We start from the raw sequence: 19,450 nt of genomic DNA, 5'->3' as shown, positions 1-19,450 counted from the left end.
GTCAATGGAACTGACATTGTATTTAAGGTAGACAAAAGTGCTGGAGAAACTCGGCGGGTGAGGCAGTATCTATGGAGCGAAGGAAATAGGCAACGTTTCGGGCATTCTTCAGACATTGTATTTAAATGTACCAGGTGTTACTAAAGCCCCTGTCCCACTTACGTGTCCTTGGCACGCTAATTATGCGACCTCGTGGTCACGTTGAGGCATGACGGTCCCGCGAAGGTTGCGCGCGACATCATGCAACCGCTCAGCCGTCTGGAGCGCGTGACGTCATTTGAAGATGGACACAAAATGCAATGGTAACTCAGTGGGACCGGCAGCATCTCTGGAGAGAAGCAATGGGTGATGTTTCGAGTCGAGACCCTTCTTCAGTCTGAAAGAAGGGTCATGACCCGAAATGTCACCCATTCCTTCTCTCCAGAGATGCTGCCGGTCCCGCTGAGTTACTCTTGCATTTTGTGTCTATCTTCAATTTTCTTGGCCCCGCTCGGGGAGTAGAAGTGGGGGCGGATCCGGATCCGCAACGGCCGTGAGCCCCAGGCTGAGCTCGGCGATCGTTTGCCTGCTTCTGCTGCTGTTGGAGATGAGACGTTGCGTCGCGCCATGGTCTTGGGCCTGTCCCACTTTGGCCATCAGTTCTGCGACAGACCGGTGGCTCGCGAAGATTTCGTTCGCTACAAAATTTCATGCACCGCGCGATCTCGCGCACAACTACATATCCCTCCGCACTTCTCAGTGGGGCCAGCTCCGAGCGGCCATACGATGCCCGTCCGCCTCAACGCGTCCACGAGGTCACGTAATTTGCGTGGCAAGGACACGTAAGTGGGACAGGGCATTTGGAGTTGGAAAGATCAGAGGACACATGTTGCCAGGATGTAAAGGAATGGCGGACAAATATAAGAAAGCATTTATGTTCAATGTCCTTGAAGCATGTTTATTACATTCAGATCAAGGCAAGGATCTGACAACCCCCTTCTCTCAACCCTGAACTTTAAACCTCTATCCTCCAAAGCCAACTCCCAATTGCTTCTGATAGCTGCCCCCGAAATGTTACCGGATTTCCTGCCCAGTTGCTTGATTTCAGATGTGTTCTTCGGGACTTGCAGTAGCCTAATCCCCATCTCCTTCCTGCCTCCACACGTATTGGTCTTGAATTACCAATTGGGAACTGATTATCATCCTAAAAAAAATGACTGCTCAATGTAAACCAGTTTAAGTGAGCTTTCATTTAACTTATTTCCTATCAAATATCGCTCTACTATCCTTTAATGTTTTTTTAAATAAAACTTGGAAAGCTATTTGTTGAACAAATATTCTGAATATAAATGATCTTCCCTGCAAACAATTGCTGTCTACAACTGTGTGACATTTCACTGATGCATGTGGAGACATTTTAATACATGAAGTCTCCTGAAAAGGAACACAATTTGGCACAGAAACAGAAGCCCTAAATTAACATGCAGCAAAAGGTTCAACACCCTAGATGAAACATTGACAAACAAATTCTAGTATTTGAACGGTACAACTGGTTCAACAGTAAAATAAATTAGTTCTGTGTGTAATTATAATTCATGGATTAGTGCCAGATGCTAACACTTTGCAACAATGTGTTTTAATAAGTTTGATCCACTGCAATTCTAATAAAAGCTAAAACCAGGATATGTCAAACTCATTTTATCTGTGGTTGCCTTTGTAACAACAGAAGCAAAAATGGCATCTTTGCAAAGTTCAACATTAAATTGCGAACATAGAAAATGTGTTTGGCATAAAGTACATAAGTGCAATAATCGAAAGGGAATTGTACAAACTGATTACTAATTAAACAGCATTTCATGATGTGGGCTGAAATATGAATATTTAACTTGACCTTGCAGATCATCTCAATTGTGTCTGCAGGATATGCAGCTGTGGTTTTGAACCGAAAAGTCGGCAAAAGGGGGGACTTGATAGAGGTCTTTAAAATGATGAGAGGGATAGACAGAGTTGACGTGGAAACGCTTTTCCCATTGAGAGTAGGGAAGATTCAAACAAAAGGACATGACTTGAGGATTAAGTGACAGAAGTTTAGGGGTAAAATGAGGGAGAACTTCTTTACTCAGAGAGTGGTAGCTGTGTGGAATGAGCTTCCAGTGGAAGTGGTGGCGGCAGGTTTGATTTTATAATTTAAAAATAAATTGGATAGGTATATGGACGGGAAAGGAATGGAGGGTTATGGTCTGAGTGCAGGTAGATGGGACTAGGGGAAAATAAGTGTTTGGCACGAACTTGAAGGGCCGAGATGGCCTGTTTCCGTGCTGTAATTGTTATATGGTTATATGGTTAATTCCTATCCCTGAAGATAGACACAAAGGCAGGAGTAACTCAACCCCTCAGTAGGAGTAACTCAGCGGGTCGAACAACATCTCTGGAGAAAAGGAATAGGTGACGTTTTGGGGCGAGACCCTTCGTCAGACCCAAAACGTCACCGATCCCTTTTCTCCAGAGATGCTGTTTGTCCCACGGAGTTACTCCAGCATTTTGTGTCTATCTTTGGTTTAAACCATCATTTGCAGTTCCTTCCTACACAATTCCTATACCTGCATAGGTGCTGCTAGAACTGATGAGCCTCTCCTGTGGATAGTTTTCTGCTCCAGATTCCAGCATCTGCTGCCTCTTGTGTCACTGTAGCATTTGCAATGTTTAAGCACCTTTACATGTTGGATGCGGGAAGCTGCCTTTAGGTTTGATCTATATCCATGAAGATCTTGACCAGCATTCCCTGGTGCCCTGATATACAATGCACGCCTTTTAATGTCCCTTTCTTTCCCTCTCTCGAATTTCCCTCACTAATCCATGAACCAGATATCATCACCTATAGTTATCACCACGGCAATCCGTGCCCAGCTTTAGCAGAGATATTCCCTTTGTTCAATCCTTCCTTCTCCACCTTCTCTGCAATTTAAAACTCACTTGTTTTCTCCCATTGATGTGAAAAGTTAACCATTTCTATTTCTGCGGCTATTCCCTGACATTTGAGTGTTTCCAGCATTTCTTTTTTTTTGTGGGTTTTACTCCACAAAAAAATGGATAAGACACTTTGAAACTGAGACATCTTTAGTACAAACTTCATTTTCAGTTTTGGACGTTTGCTATTGAGGGGGTGCGGCGTAGCTTCACCAGATTCATTCCCGGGATGGCGGGACTGACATATGATGAAAGAATGGATCGACTGGGCTTGTATTCACTGGAATTTAGAAGGATGAGAGGGTATCTTAAAGAAACATATAAAATTCTTAAGGGATTGGGCAGGCTAGATGCAGGAAAAATGTCCCCAATGTTGGGGGAGCCCAGAACCAGGGGTCACAGTTTAAGAATTGGGGGTAGGCCATTTAGGACTGAGATGAGGAAAAACCTTTTAAGCCAGGGAATTGTGAATCTGTGGAATTCTCTGCCAACAGAAGGCAGTGGAGGCCAATTCACTGGATGTTTTCAAGTGAGAGTTAGATTTAGCTCTTAGAGCTAGCGGAATCAAGAGATATGGGGGGGAAAGCAGGAATGGGGTACTGATGATCAGCCATGATCATATTGAATGGTGGTGCTGGGTTGAAGGGCCGAATGGCCTACTCCTACACCTATTTTCTATGTTTGTATAAAAAGATAGCAAACCAGAATGGCAGAGTTTGGGAATAGTAAAGCAATGTTAACAATAGGAATGCATTCTTCTGCGGGTTAAGCCATTTAATGGGTGTGAGACAGGATCCATTTAGCTTCTGACCAGCAAATTAATGACCTGGAGATGAAAGAAAAAACTATGAAATGTACTTAATTCTCTGGCAATTCTGTGAATGATAATATTCACCCAACCAAATTCAAATCCAGGATCTTTGCAATTAACATGCTAATTCCTAAAATTATTGTTCTTCCTAGACAACATATGACAAACCACTGCCCTTTCCCAGTTGCTAAAATATAGCAATGGTCCCAAACCAATGCACATTATTGGCCTAGCACCTGTAGGAACAGTAATATACGTCCAAGTTAGGTTTATGTGCGGCTTGAAGTGAGCTTTAAGTTGATGGTATTTTCATTGCATTTGTGCTGTTGCCATAGTATTTGACAGAGATGACATTTCCATGATTTCTTTCAAAATAAGCTCAGTACTTTATTTCAATGTGTTATGGAAGAGCACCTGCTGAATCCAACAGCAAGAACACCAGACAATTGGACTTCTCTCTTCCAAATATTTCAGTGACACAAGATTTATGTTAACTCGAAGGACATTTGAGCAATTCCGTGGCCATTGCATTTCCAGTGCACCTGCTCTGACTAGGGGTAGTTCACCCAAAAACCCATTGCTGTGGTGAATGCCAAGCCCTGGAGCAGTACAGGGCCTTGAGTCATAGAGTGATGCAGTGTGGAAACAGGCCCCTCGGCCCAACCTGCCCACACCAGCCAACATGTCCCACCTACACCAGTCCCACCTGCCCGTGTTTGGCCCATATCCCTCCAAACCTGTCCTATTCATGTACCTGTTTAACAGTTTCTTGAACATTGGGTTAGAACCAGCCTCAACTACCTCCTCTGGCAGCTTGTTCCATGCGCCCCAGTACCCCTTGTGTGAAAAAGCTACCCCTCAGATTCCTATTAAATCTTTTCCCCTTCACCATAAACCTATGTCCTCTTGGCCTTGATTCACCTGCTCTGGGCAAAAGACTCTGTGCATCGACCCAATCTATTCTTCACATGATTTTATACTCCTCTATAAGATCACCCCTCATCCTCCTGCACTCCAAGGAGTTGAGTCCCAGCCTACTCAACCATGCCCTGTAGCTCAGACCCTCTAGTCCTGGCAACATCCTCGTAAATCTGCTCTGTACCCTTTCCAGCTTGACAACATATTTCTTATTACATGGTGCCCAGAACCAAAGTTGAATTAAAGGACCTCTTATGAAAATCCATTCTCAGCTGGTAAACTCAGGGCCTTGACATGAAACGTTGCACAATGATCAGTGTTGATGAATCACATTCACCAATGTTCAATCACATACAATAATTATTAAACATTAGACTTATCTAAAATGGGAAACATTATGAAAATTGCTCAATTAGAGGCACCATTTCTTATACTTATCTTTCTCCCCTGCAGCCTTCTATTAAATATAAAGTGCTATTTTTTCTTGCATTGGGAGTAGTCTGGCGGAACTTTTCAGAGATTTCAAACCAAATTTGCTTGTGGCTTGCCCGAATGACCTAGATGTTATTGGTGCTGGAAACTACTTCCTGATCAACTGCGACACTTCTTCAAGTTCTGGTGTAGGTCTTTTAAACCCATACAGCCTTCTGACAAAGACATGCTGATAATGGCAGTCAACACTATGCATACAATTGGATGATCTTTGTTAAATCTTACCTCGCAGCTACCAAGTTCACGGGCCTTGTCTCTCATGCAAAGTTGCAAGAAGAGTCAAGTGTCAAGGGGTGCATGGTGGTGCAGCGGTAGAGTCGCTGCCTTACAGCGCCAGAGATCCGGGTTCAATCCTGACTACCGGTGCTGTCTATACAGAGTTTGTACGTTCTCCCCGTGACCTGCTTGGGTTTTCGCCATGATCTCCGGTTTCCTCCGACACTCCAAAGATGTACAGGTTTGTAGGTTAATTGGCTTGGTTCCATCGTAAAATTGGCCCTAGTGTGTGTAGGTTAGGTTTGTAGGAGGACCCAGTGTGGCGGGGGGTTGGGGGGGACCAAGAATAAAGGGGAAACCGGTGTGGGGATGGGGAGGGCACTGAGAGCAAAGGGGGACCTGGTGTGTGAGGGGGGGGGGGGGCACTGAGAACATAGGGGGACCATTGGGGACTAAATGGAATACTTTGTAACTTCCTCTGCGCCCTTTATGTAGCGACTCTTTGCAAACCTTATGTACGCAAAGCAAAGAATCTCACTGTGACATGTCACATGTGAAAATAAAATATAATTCATTCATTCATTTCAAAATGTATTGCTGTGATTCATTCAGCTTTACTTGATAGATGATTCACTCTTAGAAATGTATGCATTCTTAATGATTTGTAGGAAAATATTCACTCTTGAAATAAAACGTGGTGAAGGAATGGTCCGTGGCATGAAGAGAATATAACTGCAGTAGTGATTTGTTAAATTGTCATTATTTTTGCTTATTCATTCAGAATGATCTTGGTGCAACTGGAAAGTTAGTACAATAAAAGCTTGGTGACCTGGCACTGGCCAGGCTTGGTGGGTGCTGGTTAACTCCTTGTTGGCTCAGCACCCGCACAATTCAATACCTGTGCCAGCCCAGCCTCTGCCCCTCAAGTCTTGGTGACTGAACTGTGCCAATGTGTGAAGTGTTGGCCAACTGCCATAAGACAGTAGATGTGATTTGTGGATCCAAGCAGCCGCTGAGTGGTATTTGCTATCTTAAACATCCTGTATTTTACTGCTAAATGTCTTATATCCATGATGCAAATGTGCATTTTCAGGTCCCGGTTTGGGATTCTAGTTACCCTGCCTCCATCTTCCCCAGCTCCCTTTATTTATTAGATACTGGTAGCATAGGTGGTGAGAACAGGTATTGAAGGGGGTGGTTCTGGGACGCCAGAACCAACTGTTGGCCCATCCCGAGGTGTCGTGGGGCCTAACTCAACGAAACACCAGTGAAGGGAGATGCCCACTTGATTACCCCAATGATACAATTGATTCTACAGGATCAGTTTTTTTAATTAGCTTGTTAACATGTACGTTGCTATTTATTACATATGGAGCTAGTTGTTGTCCTTAGCATAAGTTGGTATATTCAGTTAGATAGTACTTTGGCTTTGGGCTTGGATTTCTTGGTTGAGCGCTTATCCTGGTGTTATAGCACAAGTACTTTGTGTTTTAATTGTAATTACTTCTCAAAAATAAAAAACATTCATAACACTTGGCAACCCAGGCAGCAGCCATGGAAAGAGAAACAGGGTCATGATGTTAGGTTGTAAGTAAATCATTGGGAGGCTCCTACTGCCCCCGAGGCTCCCGTTACCAGCAGGCAGATGAGACTGGTATAGCTGGGACTTGTTGACTGGTGTGGGCAAGTTGGGCCGAAGGGCCTGTTTCCACATTGGATCACTCTATGACTCGATCTGCACTTGACGATATGCCACAGTCTTTGGAGATACTTCCCTCGACCAATGGATTCTAAAAGCAGAAAATATTCTCCTAGAAAATGCTCGTTATATTAGTATTAAATGAAATTCGAAGCTGTAGTGCCATTTAAGTTATTGACTGTTGCAAATGTTTTATGGGGTTGTGCCTATGAGGACAATCAGGGCCAAATTAATAGACGTTTTTGCCTAAGTCACATTCAGAAATGATAAACCTGATACAATTGTATTCTGTGGAGAGCCCTCTGCTGTCAAGAAATGGTACCAGGTGTAATTCAAAGAGTTTGATATATGTTTATCATTGCCATGACCAACTAATATAAATGCTTTAATGAGACGTAAAGTCACATAATGCACGAGTGAGTTATGTTAGAAAGTGGTAACATTATTAAATGGATAAATTAAAAAGCAAAAACTGCAATTGGTAGAAGTTTGAAACAAAACAAAATGCAGTCAATATTCAGTCATCAGCTGCATCTATATCGAGACGTAACACAGAAACATAGAAAATAGATGCAGGAGTTGGCCATTCGGCCCTTCGAGCCAGCACCGCCATTCAATATGATCGTGGCTGATCATCCAAAATCAGTACCCCGTTCCTGCCTTCTCCCCACATCCCTTGATTCCGTTAGCCCTAAGAGCTATATCTAACTCTCTCTTGAAAACATCCAGTGAATTGGCCTCCACTGCCTTCTGTGGCAGAGAATTCAACAGATTTACAACTCTCTGGGTGAAAACCTTTTTCCTCTTCTCAGTCCGAAATGGCCTACCCCTTATTCTTAAACTGTGACCCCTGGTTCTGGACTCCCCCAATATGGGGATCATTTTTCCTGCATCTAGCCTGTCCAATCCCTAAAGAATTTTATATGTTTCTATAAGATATCCTCTCATCCTTCTAAATTCCAGTGAATACAAGCCCAGTCGATCCATTCTTTCATCATCTGTCAGTCGCACCAATTAACCTGGTGAACCTACGCTGTACTCCCTCAGTAGCAAGAATGTCCTTCCTCAAATTAGAAGACCAAAACTGCACACAATACTCCAGGTGAGGTCTCACCAGGTCCCTGTACAAATGCAGTAGGGCCTCCTTGCTCCGATACTCAAGTCCTCTCGCTATGAAGGCCAACATGCCATTGGCTTTCTTCACTGCCTGGTAGATTGTCCACTGACTCATTGCTTCATACTGGTTTGTCCACTGTATCTAGTAATCAACACAAAATTATTTTGGGCTCCTTTAGTTTAATTTAGTTTAGTTTAGTTTAGAGATACAGCGCGGAAACAGGTCCTTCGGCCCACTGAGTCCGCATCTACCAGCGATCCTAGCACATTCATACTACCCTATACACAATTTACACGTACACCAAGCCAATTAACCTACAAACCTGTACGTCTTTGGAGAGTGGGAGGAAACCGAAGATCTCGGTGACAACCCACGCAGGTCACGGGGAGAACGTAAAACTCCGTACAGACAGCACCCGTAGTCGGGATCAAACCCGGGTCTCTGGCGCTGTAAAGCAGCAACTCTACCGCTGCGCCACCGTGCCGCCAATCACACCGGCTCCTGTTTAACAATTTTTTATGACTTTTAACTAACATTCTAGCATTCACCGTGCCTTTTCTTGGCTATATAAAATGATTAATTTACTATTTTCTTTTAAGTATATTTGAACAAATGCCTTATTTGATCAGATGCAATACCATTTTGGTTGACAGGAAATCATGGATATACACAGTTCCATGCATTTCTCGCCTGGTAATGATTAGATAAAACATCTGGAAAGAAAGAAGTAATTTGTGGAAGAATGGGAAATTCTCTCAAATCTGAAAGCCGCTTTTCTGAAAATGCAGTACAAAACTGATCAGTTTTCATATTAGTATTGTAATTCTATACTTCTAATGAAATGGTTATTGATATTCCCGTACATGTTTCCATGAATACATTACAAGAGATTGCACTTTAGAACAAAATCTTTTTTAAAATTTAGTTTTCAAGACATAACAAAGTGCAAAGTTGTCCATTTGTTACAGACTGAGTGTACGAAAAGAATAAGTAAAAAACAACTTATGCCAACATATAACAAGACATCAACAATAAAAGAAAAATGAGATACCACAAATAACCCCTCCCCAGTCACTGCCAGTGAGCATATGCAAATATCAGCCTGTCACAACAATAATCCACGATAAATGAATGGGTAGACTGTTAAGCTGTTAAACTGTACTTGATGATCAAGCATTTACAAAGCCTGGAACGCATTTAAAAAAGGTCCCCACGCCTTCTGAAACCTTCCATTTGAATGTTGAAGTGAGTACCTGATTTTCTCGAGCTTTAGGCAGGACATAATATCTGTCAGCCATTGAGTATGAGTGGGCGGGGTAGGTTCCGTCCACCTGACCAGGATTGTTCGCCGAGCCAGAAGAGAAGCAAAAGATATAGTGCGGCGTTTATCTGCTGTTAATCTAACCTCCTCACCAGTGACACCAAAAAGAGCGATTAGAGGCTTTGGTTCCAATTTGATGTTTAACACCTGGGATAATGTATGAAAGACCTCTAGCCAGAACTTGTTAAGGCTGGGGCATGACCAATACATATGGATAAGAGAGGCTTCAGAAATGTTACATTTAACACAGAATGGACTAACCTCAGGGTAAAAAGTAGATAATTTGGCTTTTGAGATATGAGCCCGATGTACCACTTTGAATTGGATCAGGCAGAAGAGATTGCACTTTAAACTTCAATGCATGCAAAGTTATTTGTAGCTGTTCTGGAAACTGCAGTATGACGAAGGTGAAAAGATAGCTGTGCAGCACAAGGACCTTTGGACATTCCTTAACGGACATCACAAGTTTCTTGATCGACATATCTTGACAATTCTTGAAATTCTAGGATTCTAGAACCAGCCCTTTACGTAAAGCTAGCTAGAACCTAGAACCTAGAACCTAGAGCACAAAGCTCTTGATGGGCATCCTTGCTAAAATTGAATACAAATAAAGGATTAAATAGCATGTTGTTTCATTTGCATGAGTGTTATTGTATTTGTATTAGATAAAAATGCTGGAGAAACTCGGCGGGTGAGGCAGCATCTATGGAGCGAAGGAAATAGGCGACGTTTCGGGTCGAGACCCTTCTTCAGACTGATGTGAGGATGGGGGGGGGGGGCGGGAAGAAGAATGGAAAAGGTGGAGACAGTGGGCTGAGGGAGAGCTGGGAAGGGGAGGAGAAAGCAGGTACTATCTGAAATTGGAAAAGTCAATGTTCATACTACTGGGGTGTAAACTGCCCAAGCGAAATGTGTGGTGCTGCTCCTCCAATTTACGGTGGTCCTCACTCTGGCCATGAAGGAGGCCCAGGACAGAAAGGTCGGATTCGGAATGGGGAGTTGAAGTGCTGAGCCACCGGGAGATCATGTTGGTTATTGCGAACCGAGCGGAGGTGTTGGGCGAAGCGATCTCCAAGCCTACGCTTGGTCTCACCGATGTAGAACAGCCCAACACCTCCGCTCAGTGTAAACCAGCATCTGCAGTTCCTTCCTACACTATGAGACCACAGATGCCAGCTCAACAAACAAAACACAAAGGTCGATCGTAGAAGGGACGAAAACAAAATATCAGTGTCTTAAATGAGGACATCCGAATGGTTCAGTTTGTATTGTAACCGCAATTTGGCGTTAGGGCAAACACTTGCAATTTCTCGAGAAAGGCGGGGACTTTCTTCTCTCAATTTGTGCTCTTGTGTGCTGGAGGAATAGGAGAATAAGAAATCATTCCATTGTCTCATCTGTTATCTCATCAAAATTATATGTGTCAGTTTCTCATAAGCCATTCAAATTGTGAATGGAAGTTATGAATACAATATACTGGGGGCAGGATTCTTCTGATCATGACTTGTTTCACGACATTGTGATTTCTGAAGTCATTTCAAAAACGACGCTATGTTGAGAAACCAAAGCTATTATTCCTTTGTAAAAGCCATTTAGTGAAGATAGCATTACAGTTCAATGGGTTATTACTGCGGCTATTAATCAATACATTGCTTTTTATCCCCTACATACACACAAAATGCTGGAGTAACTCAGCCGGACAGGCAGTATTTCTGGAGAGAAGGAATGAGTGATGTTTTGGGTCGAGACTGAAGAATGGTCTCGACCCGAATCGTCACCCTTTCCTTCTCTCCAGAGATGCTACCTGTCCCGTTGAGTTACTCCAGAATTTTGTGTCTATCTTCGGTGTAAACCAGCGTCTGCAGTTCCTTCCTGCACACTGCAATTATAACTCTTCAATAAAACTTGCATCAATTTTGCAGGATTTTATTTCTATTTTAAGATAGAGTTAGATAGATATTTTAAGAGTTAGATAGAGCTCTAGGGGCTAGTGGAATCAAGGAATATGGGGAGAAGGCAGGCACGGGTTACTGATTGTGGATGATCAGCCATGATCACAATGAATGGCAGTGCTGGCTCGAAGGACCAAATGGCCTCCCCCTGCGCCTATTTTCTATGTTTCTATGTTTCTGAGATAGAAATTTTAGTTTGTGATGCAAGACATTGCCTTTGGTTTTGATATGAAATACTTAACTTGTTCTTTGATTAAGCTTTCACTAGGATTCAGACATTCCCCCAATTTATTACCAATTATTGAATATATTCCATGCACAGAAGAAGCTAAGCTTCTGGAGGAGAATGAAATGCTATCTAGTGGGGCAGGAGAAGAGTCAAGTCTTGGATCGATCAAGCTGTGAGTCTGGCTGCCATCAACGTCTGAAGAAGGGCCAGGTCCCGAAACATCACCTATCCATGTTCTCCAGAGATGCTGCCTCACCCACTGAGCTACCCGATTTTATTTTTAAGCAGGAACTTGGTGCGGCATAGTGGCGGAGCGGTAGAGTTGCTGCCTTACAGCATTTGCAGCGCCAGAGACCCGGGTGCTGTCTGTACGGAGTTTGTACCGTACTCCCTGTGAACGCGTGGGTTTCATCCAAGATCTTTGGTTTCCTCCCACGCTGCAAAGACATACAGGTTTGTAGGTCAATTGACTTTGTGTAAGTGTACATTTATCCCTCGTGTGTGTAGGATAGTGCTAATCGGGACGACAGATGGCACAATGGGCTAAGTGTTCGGCTGGCAACCGGAAGGTAGCCGGTTCGAATCCCGCTTGGAGTGCATACTGTCGTTGTGTCCTTGGGCAAGACACTTCACCCACCTTTGCCTGTGTGTGAATGTGTGTGAATGTGTGTGAGTGATTGGTGGTGGTCGGAGGGGCTGTAGGCGCAGATTGGCAGCCACGCTTCCGTCAGTCTGCCCCAGGGCAGCTGTGGCTACAGAAGTAGCTTACCACCACCGAGTGTGACTGAGGAGTGAATGAATAATGCGATGTAAAGCGCCTTGAGTATTAGAAAGGCGCTATATAAATCCCATCCATTATTATTATTATTAATGTGCGGGGATCGCTGGTTGGTGCGGACTCGGTGGGCCGAAGGGACTGTTTCTACGCTGTATCTCTAAACTAGACTAAACTAACATATGCTGCCTGGCCCACTGTGTTACTTTGTCCTTTTTTTTAAACCAGGACCTGTGGAATGGAGGCGAACCTGAACACAGAGAAAATATTGGATGGTCGTGCATCCCAGTGTGAAGAATGGCAGTGGCCGCGAACATAGGGAAAGACCGTTGCTGATGAGCGGGCCATGGTCCGAGCTCCTACACCTCGGTGTTCCGGGGTCAGCTGCAGGAGGCGCCCCAGGGCACGGCGACCATTGATGGCACTTTGCTGGTCGACGTGTCCGGATCGAGGTTAGAAACATAGAGAACAGGTGCAGGAGTAGGCCATTCGGCCCTTCGAGCCAGCACCGCCATTCAATATGATAATAAATAATAATAATGGATGGGATTTATATAGCGCCTTTCTAATACTCAAGGCGCTTTACATTGCATTATTCATTCACTCCTCAGTCACACTCGGTGGTGGTAAGCTATTTCTGTAGCCACAGCTGCCCTGGGGCAGACTGACGGAAGCGTGGCTGCCAATCTGCGCCTACGGCCCCTCCGACCACCACCAATCACTCACACACATTCACACACATTCACACACAGGCAAAGGTGGGTGAAGTGTCTTGCCCAAGGACACAACGACAGTATGCACTCCAAGCGGGATTCGAACCGGCTACCTTCCGGTTGCCAGCCGAACACTTAGCCCATTGTGCCATCTGTCGTCTGATCATCCAATATGAGTACCCTGTTCTTGCTTTCTCCCCATATCCCTTGATTCCGTTGGCCCTAAGAGCTAAATCTAACTCTCGTTCAGGTGGAGTGGGCCGATGTTGGCCCTGTAGCTGCCTGGGGATGGATTGGACCAGGTAGTGCTCCAAGAGGCCGAGTACATGGATCAGATGTGACGTGAAGCTGCACGGAATGGCGGAGCAGCATTGGAGGACGTTGACAACATCGCCTGGCCTGGTCCACCCCCTGCAACTGCTATCCAGCGCCATCACCAGGACAATGGGCTTTTAAGGCCAAGTTAAGTCCCTGTCCCACTTTCCCTAGTTTCCCGAGTTACTCACGAATTCTCCCGAGTTTTCCCCTTGATTCAAACTCGGAGATGCCATTCGTAGGTACTCGGGGCAATTTTTTTACTCCTGCACATTTTTTAACAACATTGGAATGAATCATACAAAATGGTGCCGCAAACACGGCAACACTTGTGTGCTGTCTCTGTGCAATCTATTATTCCTACACTCTTATAAAGTATGATTGCACTTACGTATTGTAAGATTTTTACTGATAGTGTGCAAAAAAGGAATTTCTCTGTACCTAGACCTATAAAGGTAACAATAAAGTTCATGTTCATGTCATAGGAGCAGAATGAGGCCATTATGTCTACTCTGCAATTCAATCATGGCTGATCTATCTCTCCCTCCTAACCCCATTCTCCTGCCTTCTCCCCATAACCCCTGACACCCATACTAATCAAGAATCTGTCAATCTCCACTTAAAAAATATCCACTGACTTGGCCTCCACAGCCTTCCGTACTATTAATCATACGTAAAGTGCTATTGAACAAGTGAACCATTGAACAGATAGGCTAAGACAATGGTCAGAGCAGATCATGCATCTGATGAGACCATCATAGGCTGATAGATAAGCCAGGAAAAAATGGTCATGGCATCATTCAGTACATGTTCAAACATTGCCTCTTTATTTGCAGTGTTATTCATTCATTATGTGCCCGCTTTCAATGGATTGAGCAAGGTGTCTCGCTCAATGCTATACCTGGTCTGAACTAAGTTTAAATTCGTGCTCAGAAAGATCTATTGTGACATGTATTTGCGAGAAGGCGTCAGGAGAGGTTTTGGCGGTGATGGCAGAAAGGTAGGTGCGGCGGTCAATCGATGAGGGCGCCGACCGACGGACAAGGACGGACCACGTGGGAGTGAGGACGCCGCTGCCGGGGGGAAGGAACAAAGGAGGTCTCGGCATGGGGGGACCACCGAGAGGGAGTGGAGGACAGAGGGGGACCTAGCGGGGTACTTTGTATCTTTCTCAGTGCCCTTTATATGGCGACTATTTGTATACCTTGAGTATGCAAGCAAAGAATTTCCCTGTGACTCGATACATGACAATAAATTATTCATTCACTCATTCATTCATTCATTCATTCATTCATTCATTCATTCATTCATTCATTCATTCATTCATTCATTCATTCACTCATTCATTCATTCATTCATTCATTCATTCATTCATTCATTCATACATATACACAACACGTCTGTAATAGGCTGGAGAAGACAAATTGGGTAATTTTTAATGGTGATAGCTTGAAGCAAGCTGGAAGCAGGGATTTACACAACAATAATATCAAATCGCATTTTGAGACTAGTTATGAGGGATGAGCTTTTTAATGCAAAATAGTTTACACTTGTATGTTAAGAAATAATAATTTTAATAACGACATAGGTTTAAGGTGAAGGGGAAAAGATTTAATAGGAATCTGAGGGGTAACTTCTTCACACAAAGGGTGGTGGATGTATGGAACGAACTGCCAGAGGAGGTAGTTGAGGCTGGGAATATCTCAACATTTAAGAAACAGTTAGACAGGTACATGGATAGGACAGGTTTGGAGGGATATGGACCAAACGCAGGCAGGTGGGATTAGTGTAACTGGCACATTTTGACCGGTGTGGACAAGTTGGGCCGAAGGGCCTGTTTCCACACTGTATCACTATGACTCTATGACTTGAGTTGCAAAAGACACTATTTACAAGGTTGTGCTGACTGAGAGGCAATTTGATGGGTAACCTCCGGCCAAGAGTGGCACATGCTCAGCTAAATGCATTGGTCTGAGATGGGCAGGCCTGATGCTGGTGTTCCACTACTCCACTGTTCCACCCCACACTTAGTGGAGAGGGCAGCCTTCAGCTGAATCGGGTCACCCTTCAGAAAGTCACGACGCAGCTTTGTAGGACTTTGGTCAGGCCGCATTTGGAGTATTGCGTGCCGTTCTATTCACCCCATTACAGGAAGGATGCAGAGGCTTTGGATAGGGTGCAGGGGGCGATTACCAGAATGGTGCCTGGATTAGTGTTTAAGAAGGAACTGCAGATGATGGAAAATCAAAGGTACACAAAAATGCTGGAGTAACTCAGCGGGTGCAGCAGCATCTATGGAGCGAAGGAAATAGGCAACGTTTCGGGCCGAAACCCTTCTTCAGACTGATGGGGGGGGGGGGGAGGGGGGGGTGGAGAAGAAAGGAAAAAGGAGGAGGAGGAGCCCGAAGGCTGAGGGATGGGAGGAGACAGCAAGAACTAACAAAATTGGGAGAATTCAATGTTCATGCCTCCAGGATGCAGCTCCCCAGGTGGAATATGAGGTGCTGTTCCTCCAATATCCGGTGTTGCTCGCTCTGGCCATGGAGGGGACCCAGGACAGTGAGGTCGGATAATGAGTGGGAGGGGGAATTGAAGTGCTGAGCCACCGGGAGGTCAGGTTGGCTGGATTAGTGTTTTTTAGCTACAGGGAGAGGTTGGTCAGACCTGGGTGGTTTTCTCTGGAGGTTGCAGCAAGACCTGGTAGACTTACTGTATATGACATTAAGAGAACAGGTTTGGCGGAGACATTCATAGCCTTGTTCCCAGGATGGAAGAATCAAATATTAGGGGGCATAGCTCTAAGATGAGAGGAGCAAAGTTTAAAGGAGATGAGCAGAGAAGCTTTTTTGCAGAGGGTGGTGAGTGCCTGGAATGCAGTGCTGGGGTTATTGATGGAGGCAGATAAAATAGTGGCATTTAAAACTTTAAAAAATAGGCACGTGGACATGCAGGGAATGGAGGGACATGGATTATGTGCAGGCAGATAAGAGTTGTTCTTGGCATCATGTCTGGCAGATATTGTTCTTGTTTGGCACAGATATTATTCAAGGGCCTGTTCTTGTGCTGCACTGTTCTATGTTCTGTGTTCAGTGGAAAACTATGGGAAGTTCTCCATAGCCTTCAGGGCATTTCAATGGCAGGGTTTCAGCAGTCCATAGACTGCAGGCAGAGGGTCCAAGCTGTGGGCTGTGACCATGGTACTTTAATCCAACGGAGTATAGAGTGTAGAAGTTGTAGAGGTCATGCTGCAGTTGTATAAGACATTGGTGAGGCTGCATGTTGAGTATTGTGTTCTGTTCTGGGCACCATGTTATAGGAAAGATGTAGTCAAGCTGGAAAGGGTGGAGAGACCTTTGTAGGAAAGAACTGCAGATGCTGGTTTCAACCGAAGATAGACCCAAAGTGCTGCAGTAACTTGGCTGGACAGGGAGCATCTCTGGAGAGAAGGAATGGGTGACATTTTGGGTCTGGACCCTTCTTCAGACAGGGTACAAAGAAGATTTACAAGGACTTTGCCAGGACTAGAGGGTCTGAGCTATAGCGAGAGGTTGAGTAGGCTGGGACTCTATTCCTTGGAGCGCAGAAGGATGAGGGGTGATCTTATTGAGGTGTATCTCTAGAGAAGAATGGATTGGGTAGATGCACAGAGTCTCTTGCCCAGAGTAGGTGAATCAATGACCAGATGACATAGGTTTAAGGTGAAGAGGAATAGATTTAATGAGAATTTGAAGAGTAACTTTTTTCACACAAAGTGTTGTGGGTGTACGGAACAAGCTGCCAGAGGAGGTAGTTGAGGCAACTTTTATCCCAACATTTAAGAAACAATTAGACAGATACATGGTTTGGACAGGTTTAGAGGGATATGGACTAAACGCGGGCAGGTGGGACTAGTGTGGCTGGAACATGTTGGCCAGAATGGGGTGAGTTGGGCCGAAGGGCCTGTTTCCATGCTCTATCACCCTATGACTATGGCATTAATGAAAGAAAGCATCTCACAAAAAAAATAAATCAGTTATGCAATCAGAAAACATAAATTTTCTTTTGTGTCTAGAAAGTATCCCTCATCATAAGTCAACCAAATGTGTGGAATGTAGGGCAGGTAGGTGTCAGCCATCACAACGTGTCTGATGAACAGCCGAAAGTCGTCTCATTGCTGGCGTAGACCTGTAAAACCGGTGGGCAGCTCGGGGCCACTTCCCCTTTGATAAATCTATGTGAGAGAATTGATATTCCTTGCACATGTTCCATTTCAGAACCTTCATTTATTGGAACACGGACCCAACCTGTCTAACTCCTCTTGTTATCCATCAAAATGAGTAATGAGTGAGAGGGATGAGCAAAGCCTGCTGTGCTGTTCCATTAGCAAGGTTCCCGGTAGGCGGCGCGACTCTCGTCAGCAGCGGCCTCTGCAGTCCGTCTGCGTTTTTATTATTTTATGTCTATGTTTTTATGTAGTTTTTGTTATTTTTTGTTGGGGTATGTGTGTGGGGGGGTGGGGGTGGTGTGGGGGGGTTGGGGGTAACTTTTAAATCTCTCCCTGCACGGGAGACCTGACCTTTTCTTTGTCGGGTCTCCGTTGTCGTTCGGGCTGCAACGAGGAGCGGCCTCCAACAGGAAGACCGGGGGCTCTGGTGCCGACTACTCACCTCACCGTCGCGGAGCTGGCCGAGTCCAGAGCGGGTGGAGCTGTGGTGGACGCTGCTGCGGCCCGACCCCCGGAGATTCGGTGGCTGCAACTGCGGGTTTGGCGGACAGTGACACCGGGAGCCCGCGGGTCCCTGGAGGGAGACCGCTTTTCCGGGCTCCCGCAACGGCGACTTCTCCCGCCCGAGTTGCGGGGTTGAAGAGCTCCTGGAGCGGGGCCTACATCACCGCCCCGCGCGGCTTGGAATGGTCGCGGGACTGCGAGCGCGCGCCGGGGGCTCTAACACCAAGACCCGGTGCGCGACCTTGCATCACCCGGCGTGGCTTTAATGGCCACGGGACAATTCGCCATCGCCCGCCGGGGGCTTTGACTTTGACTCTGACATCGGGGGGGGGGGGGGGGGGGGGGAGTGCAGTGGAGAGAAAAGTTTTTTTGGCCTTCCATCACAGCAATGTGATGGATGTTTATGTAAATTATGTTGTGTCTTGGGTCTATTTGTTTGTAATGTATGGCTGCAGAAACGGCATTTCGTTTGGACCTCAAGGGGTCCAAATGACAATAAATTGAATTGTATTGTATTGTATTGTAAAGCACCAGCCCACCTACACTGTTCATTGTTAGGAGCAACACGAGTGAATTGAGAGCCCCTTTTCACACAAAGGGTGGTGGGTGTATGGAACAAGCTGCCAGATGAGGTAGTTGAGGCTGGGACTACCCCAACATTTAAGAATGAATGAATGAATGAATTAATTAATTAATGGATAAGTTTATTGGCCAAGTATTCACATACAAGGAATTTGCCTTGGTGCTCCGCCCGCAAGTGACAACATGACATACAGTGGCAGTTAGGAATGACATATTAAACATTAAACATAAATAATAAAACATTATCGATTAAACATGTGAATTAAATAAAATACCAGAACAAAAGGAGGCTACAGAGTTTTGGTTATTGAGTAGAGCTACTACTCGTGGAAACAAAGCTGTTTTTATGTCCACAATTAGACAGGTACATGGATAGGACAGGTCTGGAGGGCTATGGACCAAATACAGGCAGGTGGGACTTGTGTAGCTGGGACATGTTGGACGGTGTGGGCAAGTTGGGCCGAAGTGTCTGTTTCCGCACTGTATCACTCTATGACTCGTTCAAAATTATTTTATGTCTGCTTCAATGGCAAACAAGAAAGGATCTCTTTATTAAAATAAAATCTGTTGAATTCATATTTATTTCCCGAATATCAGAAATGTGATTTGTAGTAGATTGTTTTTTGCAGAAGAGGCCATGGGTCTTTGACCAAACA

This window comes from Amblyraja radiata, chromosome 7, assembly GCF_010909765.2.
Source record: "Amblyraja radiata isolate CabotCenter1 chromosome 7, sAmbRad1.1.pri, whole genome shotgun sequence".
In the NCBI taxonomy this organism is placed as follows: Eukaryota; Metazoa; Chordata; class Chondrichthyes; order Rajiformes; family Rajidae; genus Amblyraja; species Amblyraja radiata.
Note: the sequence above shows the minus strand (reverse complement) of the source record.